This window comes from Bacillus rossius, chromosome 18 (genome assembly GCF_032445375.1).
Source record: "Bacillus rossius redtenbacheri isolate Brsri chromosome 18, Brsri_v3, whole genome shotgun sequence".
In the NCBI taxonomy this organism is placed as follows: Eukaryota; Metazoa; Arthropoda; class Insecta; order Phasmatodea; family Bacillidae; genus Bacillus; species Bacillus rossius.
Window position 1 is genome coordinate 9,674,325 of NC_086345.1, and position 8,377 is coordinate 9,682,701.

Consider the following 8,377-nt stretch of genomic DNA (forward strand, 5'->3'; position numbering starts at 1 on the left):
CGTGGGTACCTGCTAGCAGTGAGGCACAGGGAATGTCTGAGAGTCTGGCTGCCTCACGGCTAGGCTCGCGTGGGTACCTGCTAGCAGTGAGGCACAGGGAATACCTGGGAGTCTGGCAGCCTCACGGCTAGGCTCGCGTGGGTACCTGCTAGCAGTGAGGCACAGGGAATGTCTGAGAGTCTGGCTGCCTCACGGCTAGGCTCGCGTGGGTACCTGCTAGCAGTGAGGCACAGGGAATGTCTGAGAGTCTGGCTGCCTCACGGCTAGGCTCGCGTGGGTACCTGCTAGCAGTGAGGCACAGGGAATGTCTGAGAGTCTGGCTGCCTCACGGCTAGGCTCGCGTGGGTACCTGCTAGCAGTGAGGCACAGGGAATGTCTGAGAGTCTGGCTGCCTCACGGCTAGGCTCGCGTGGGTACCTGCTAGCAGTGAGGCACAGGGAATGTCTGAGAGTCTGGCTGCCTCACGGCTAGGCTCGCGTGGGTACCTGCTAGCAGTGAGGCACAGGGAATGTCTGCTCATCTGTTATCGTAGCGGCGAGGTTCTTGTTGGCGCCGGCCAGACTGCGGGGAAGGCGGTCTTGACAAATTGCTACAGTCTAAACACGGTGAGCACCTTAGTCTGGGCAAACAGGCGCGTGTTGACAGAGGCGAAGACAGTCCCGCCCGCCTCTCAAACAACCGGGGGCGGGAATCGCTCTAATTACCGCCTCTCCCGCCCCTGCTCCTTGCCATTACCGGCGGCGGGCGGCTTCCGGAGGCGGCCCTGGGAGCACCCCGAGCTAGCCTCGAGCTAACCCCGAGCTAAACCCGAGCTAAACCCGAGCTAACCAGCTAACCCCGAGATAACCCCGAGCTAACCACGAGCTAACTCCGAACTAGCCTCTCGAGCTAACCACGAGCTAACCCCGAGCTAACCCCAAGCTAGCCCCGAGCTAACCAGCTAACCCCGAGATAACCCCGAGCTAACCAGCTAACCCCGAGATAACCCCGAGCTAACCACGAGCTAACTCCGAACTAGCCTCTCGAGCTAACCACGAGCTAACCCGCTACCCCTAGATAACCCCGAGATAAACCCGAGATAAACCCGAGATAACCCCGAGCTAACCCCGAACTAACCCCGAGCTATACCCCGAGCTAACCCCGAGCTAACCCCGATCTAACCACGAGCTAACCCGCTACCCCTAGATAACCCCGAGATAAACCCGAGATAAACCCGAGATAACCCCGAGCTAACCCCGAACTAACCCCGAGCTATACCCCGAGCTAACACCGAGCCAACCCCGAGCTAGCCTCGAGCTAGCCTCGAGCTAGCCTCGAGCTAGCCCCGAGCTAGCCCCGAGCTAACCACAAGCTAACCCCGAGCTATACCCCGAGTAAACCCCGAGCTAGCCCCGAGCTAACCACAAGCTAACCCCGAGCTATACCCCGAGCAAACCCCGAGCTAACCCCGAACTAACCCCGAGCTATACCCCGAGCTAACCCCGAGCTAACCCCGATCTAACCACGAGCTAACCCGCTACCCCTAGATAACCCCGAGATAAACCCGAGATAAACCCGAGATAACCCCGAGCTAACCCCGAACTAACCCCGAGCTATACCCCGAGCTAACACCGAGCCAACCCCGAGCTAGCCTCGAGCTAGCCTCGAGCTAGCCCCGAGCTAACCACAAGCTAACCCCGAGCTATACCCCGAGCAAACCCCGAGCTAGCCCCGAGCTAACCACAAGCTAACCCCGAGCTATACCCCGAGCAAACCCCGAGCTAGCCCCGAGCTAACCACAAGCTAACCCCGAGCTATACCCCGAGTAAACCCCGAGCTAGCCCCGAGCTAACCACAAGCTAACCCCGAGCTATACCCCGAGCAAACCCCGAGCTAACCCCGAACTAACCCCGAGCTATACCCCGAGCTAACCCCGAGCTAACCCCGATCTAACCACGAGCTAACCCGCTACCCCTAGATAACCCCGAGATAAACCCGAGATAAACCCGAGATAACCCCGAGCTAACCCCGAACTAACCCCGAGCTATACCCCGAGCTAACACCGAGCCAACCCCGAGCTAGCCTCGAGCTAGCCTCGAGCTAGCCCCGAGCTAACCACAAGCTAACCCCGAGCTATACCCCGAGCAAACCCCGAGCTAGCCCCGAGCTAACCACAAGCTAACCCCGAGCTATACCCCGAGCAAACCCCGAGCTAACCTCGAGCTAACCACGAGCTAACCCCGCCGGCGCCGTGGTCCGGTCCCACTCTGCTGCTTCAGCTGGTTGGAAGGGAGGAGCCTTCTATTTTCATTCCATCAGGGCATGTTACAATTATTTAGTTATTGACGTGAATACGTCTTTTTAAATTGCTTCCATAGTGGGAGGCAATTCAAAAAACGAATGATAACAAAAACGGGGGATACAGTTTGGTGTTGCAGCTACATATCTATCATATCCATCCAAAATTTAATTACACCACTGGAAAGCTAAAGTATCAAAAATTCGTTACGATAAGTGAGGACTGTGACGCATCGCGCGCGGTGGAGGGGGAAGCGCCGCCATTTTGAGGTCATTTTGCTGCATTTCGAGATTTCCATTTAGTATAGGTAACTTTTGACTCGAAGAAGCTACGACCTTCGTTTGAGTTTCAATCATCAGATCTCGTCAAATATATTGTTTACACATATAAAACATTAGTGTAAAATAGTTACAATGAATATATATGGTTTTAAAATAAAAAAATAATAATAATAAATATATCATGTCCGCCTATCCTACGCGTCAAAAAGTCAAATCCAAATACAGAGCTCGTTTACGGTTGGAAAGGGCTACCCAAAAGCAATCGAATGATACCAATAAAACACCACATGACCGAGTGAAGCAGTGCCGGGAACGTAGAAGAATGAATGCGGCCGAGCGGATCTACGACGGTGCCTATATATCTGCAGCTGGGGCGGTTGAAATTATGCAAATGGATGATGACTTCTTAGTGTTCAAACATGATTATAACATAGGATTAAATAACGTATTTTATCCTAGAGGATATTTAGAGGATATTACCTGTTACGTACACGTATTCACGTACAACACACGGCCGTGTCCATGACACAGCCACACCCCATTTTTTTTTCTCGAATTGAGTTTTTCATGCCCAAACACATGCCTTCGTGTAAATTATGGAATTTTTTTTTAAAGTAGGAAATACGGGCAGGTTAAAGGTGCGATACCTATTCTAATATTATAAAAGTGAAAGTGTTTTGTCTGCTTGTCTTTCACGCAGAAACGGAGCAACGGCTTGACAAGATTTTTTTTTGCATAAGGATAGTTTATGGGCCGTAGAGTGACATAGACTACATAAATAATGAAATTCCATTCCCAAGGGAGTGAAAAAAAATAGGTGAATTCAGTTTTATAATGGAAAATCACAGGAGGTAGATCATAGGCACACAACCAGTGAGTTTGTGTCGTTTTTCCATGTCCACCACACGGTCACACAGTAAGGTCTGGCAACATACTATTATTCATTCTCTTTGGCGAAACCCATCCGCTTAGTGAAAACTCGTGGCAGCTAGCTAACTTAAGGCGCTAATAACAGGTTTAGTTTAGAACGTATTCAATAGATGGCGTTGCCTTGAATTTGTAACGCGCTATCGATTGGTGCGTCCGTCACGTCTTGCCTAGGGGTGACCTGCCTTCCCACAAAATGAAGGTGAATATTGGCGTCCTGGTTTTGCTGGTGGGTAGCCTTGATGCACCGAGACAGTGCAGTCAATGGGACTTCCAAACAAAAATTTCCCCTTTTTTAAAGTGTATGTCCTACATGAAACTCGGTTGTCGTGTTCCTCATATCATGATGTTTTTAGCCCGGGCAACGCCGGGTACTTCAGCTAGTAAAGGTATAAAGAAACGCAATAAGAATTCTTAAGCCATTAAAAACGAGGAAAATATTAATTATAAAAAAATTGTTTGTAAAGTCGGTTTACGGACGATAGTTTAACGTGACAACGTCATAACAAAACATTGATGAAATTATTGCATACTTTTATGAATAAAATTGAATCATTTTTATTGAATTATCAATCATTTGTATGGATACAAAGAAAGAGTGAAATTAATCTACAATTTAATTGATAAATTTACTTTTATTTGTACTCATTAATTCAAATATGTGAAGAGATTATTTTAACTGTAACTTTTATACATGTTTGCTATTTAACTTCTTCCAATCTGTGTTAAGGATAGGACGATGATAGGAAAAGTAGGAAACGAATGGGAGTGTTTCAAGTTTAATGTGCCTCGAAAAAGTCAAATCGATGGTTGTTCCAATCAAGTGAAAGAGAGATGGATGCGGCGCAAGCGTACAATGAGCGTAACGGGACACAGCGTAACGGGACACTTTTTCGTGCGTGCAGCCGGCGTTCATCGATTTATTAGACGTTGTCACGTCAAAAATTGCAGCACATAATTGTGTTAATTAATGCCAGTCCCTAGGCGACAGGTTCTTATTTTGAGGTCCTGTCGTTATGACGTAAACTGCTTCGGCGTCCCGATACTGCAGAAGGCGAACGTTAAAAACGGTTGATTACATGGTGAAGTTAAAACAAATCTAGACCTTACACAATGGCCAGTATTCAAGCGTGTACGGAAGTATTTTATGAATCGTAGGTTTACAGTGGGTCGGCCGACGTCGCGTTGGTTGCCTTCACATCAGCGATGGTGCATCCGCGATAGCTTGCTCCAGACCACGTTACAACCTTACACCCTCCCCCCCCCCCCAGGGGCGTAGCCAGGGGGGGGGGTTTAGGGGTTCAAATCCCCCTCCCATTTAGCACCAAATCTTTAATTAATTTCTTATTCATCACTCAAACAAATTTCATATTAAAATTAATAAAATTTTTACCATAACAATATTTAAATTTAAGTACCGAAAACTGCTAAAATAGCACTATTTTACACCTTAAAATCCAAATTGCTTTAGTACGGGGGGGGGGGGGGGCATGCTTCTTAACACCCCGCATACACAAATCCTGACTACGCCACTGCACCCTCCCCCCCCCCCTTTTTTTTCCAGCAGCATCGCCCATTCCTGATTTGGTCCACTATAGCTGCTGCTAGCAGAACTCATCACCACTTTACTTCTCCTCTCACCGCGCCACGTTGATGCCCTACTCGAAACATCGTGCCCCCTCCTCCCCTCTAACGCCATACAAGATGGCGGCCCCCCAGCGGACAGTGTTATCATTCATTCAACCCAATCTTCACCCCGGTCGTTTTGATATCCTGTCATTCTCTATTTGTATCGAATTAATTACTACCTACTCAATTTTTTTTTCTCGAGAATATGATCCCCTACATCATTTGAATTCAACATGGCTACAATTTAGTATCGATTATTAATATCGATATGGCAGCACTTCCAGTGGCGCAACCTGGCACATATTTTTTTCGAAATAAAAATAATTGATGCTAGTTCTTGCAAAAATAACGCTCTCTAATATCAAAGTTTTGAATTATTTATGAGGCGTTCAATATGTCATGTTCTAAACATAACTATGTTAAAAAAATTTTAAGCTTTATTTTGTGATAATAGTAGGCCTACTTTATTAACGAATCGTGGGGCTTTAAGACTTACCTATGTCATAAGACTAATATTTTAAAGTGAATCATTTGTTGCCCCTCGAAAGGAACAAAAATATTATTTTTGATTAACGTACGGATGCGACAAAGCAAAAAAAAATAAAGTCCAAATTAAACAAACAACAGAAACTGATACCCGGACATTGCACATGCTCTCTCTTACCGCTGCATTTTTCTCTCATTCCTCTCGATGAGTGGCATAATACTCGTGTTGACGGCCAACGGGTAAAAATAATAATACAGCTGGTTACAAAGATTGTTTGATGATTAGGTATATTCACACGCAGCAACTGCGACAAATAATATTACACCCACACTAAAGATTATTATAAGTACTGAATGGGTGCTTTATTAATTAGAGTAAAACAGAGGTGACTCAATAAGCACTTGATCGTTTCACTTTATCTATACTAATATTATAAAACTGAAGAGTTTGTTTGTTTGAACGCGCTAATCTCAGGAACCACTGGTCCGATTTGAAAATTCTTTCAGTGTTGGATAGTAAATTTATCGAGGAAGGCTATAGGCTATATTATATTATCAATAACATTAGGGATCCTTACTAAAAGTCCAATTTAGAATCATATGCGTTGGAGGGGGTAAGATACAACATGCAGTACACGTACGAAGTGTGTGTTGACGATGCCGTAGGCGCTAGAAGTTAACGACTATTTCATCGTTAGTGCAGTCACCGTTGAAATTTTGCGGGTACTTTAAATATCAAAAATTGCCCTTTTTTTCAAGTAAGTTATATATATTTTACAGACTTGAAACTTCACAGTAATGTTCCTTATGTTACGCTGGATGACATTTTCCGAAAATTAGATCCCATGGGTGGTTAAAACCAGGCAACAGTGGGTACTTTGTCTGCATGAGAACAGGATTTTGCATTGTTCATGCCTTCTGCGTCTCCATGGCAACAGGCATCGCGCGGCAGTGGCGTACCCACAAGGAGGGGCATGTATAATGAGCGGCGCAAGAGTGATCTGCCTGTAGACTGCCGTAGCGAAGTACGGGTACATCAGTTGTACGTTGCGTGCACGAGTCGGGAAACCATCGGTGCTATTCATTTTCTCTCCGGTACATTATACAGCATTGTAATACATTTTCACTGAATTGTTTATTATTTACCATTACTGTAAATGGGAGATGTGGCTTAATTTTTTTCCATTAGTATAGCCATGAGAAGCCGGGTCGGGCAGCTAGTGAGATTATAAAGTCTCAGCATTACTTTAACTCGTGTTCATCAAAACCTCACGGCACAAGACACTTTAGAAATTGGTGTACGCATGATTATTTACAACTCTTAAAAAAAATCAATCAACACTAAAATATCAGTCCTACTATAACATCCATCTTTAAAATGCTGAGGGAAATATCGGTGCTTGTTGCGTAAAGGGAGAAGGGAGTTAAGTCACAAATGGTTAAAAATTGAATTATTTACTTTTAATATTGATAAGGGAGATTAGAGACATTATTTTAAAACAATGAGTTTCAAAAGTTCTAAAGCCGCTAAAAAAAAAAAAAAAAAAAAAAAAACTGACTTCAAGAAACCTGATAATTTTCAATTGCGACTTACTCAAAAACTATGATTTTGGACGTAACCTCTTCTACGCAACAAGCACAGAGGTAACCCCCCGCCACACGTGTGTGTGTTGGCTGTGCCGCACTCAACTGTTCTAGACGCCGACTCTTCCCGCGGGAAATGTACAGCTAGTCATTATCTTTGAAAGATTTGTACAATGGGAGTGCATGACTTGATGTAAGCTTTTGGACATACGCCATTTCTGTTAGTCCATTTTCCTTTGTTTTTTATTGTTTGTTGGCCATATTCCTGTTGTGGAGTATTGTGTGGCGTTTACATCCTGACAACAGCAAATTTTTTTTGCTTTATTTGTGTTTTTTTCATTTGTGTTTTTTGTAGTTTTCTTCTACAGACATACGTGTGCTTAGCAATGGCGTATTTCCAAAAGCTTACATCAAGTTGTACAGCTAGTCGTCGCCTCTGGTGGTCCCAGCTGTCAGCGTCCACCCTCCTTCCCTTCTCCCCTGTCGCCGGACTTGGACGGTGAGATCTCAGGAAGAGATAACTCCAACACCGCGAAGCCTTTGGTGCCGAACTCCACACGTGACTTCGCACGAACGCGCATATCCGCTCCCTGACGGCACACTAAAAGAAAGTTTTGTTTTTCACGAAGAGACTTCCAAGTCCAATCACGCCCTTGTCGCACGTTGGTGACCCTGGCGACGACATCGTCTGACCCGCGGAGTCCTTGTTTGAAACTCTTGTTACGGCAGCACTGCTTGCCAGATTGGGCGCCTCATAAATAATTCAAAACTTTGAAACAAGATAGCGTTAGTTTCGCAAGCGCTAGCATCAATTATTTTAGTTCGAAAATACTTGCCAGGTTGCAACACTGGAAGTTCAGCCATATCGATATTAATAATCGATACTAAATTGTAGCAATCTTTGTTTTGCTTTTAAAAAATCCTGTTTATTCATTGAGTGAGTACAGATGCAACGAGGCCAAATATATACAATAATGATAATAATAACACACAAGAGTCGCAAATCCAAACGTAAAAGTAGAATAAAAAAAACACCAACAGCACTGCTCGTACTTGCCTTTAAGTGACCGAGGTTAACAATGCATCGACCCCCACTGGTACTTGAATCACTGTTGCTCACCGCCCCTGTGTACTCGGTCGCCCCAACACATCACATGGCGAATAAGTTAGAGGTATTTGTCAAAGTTGCCAT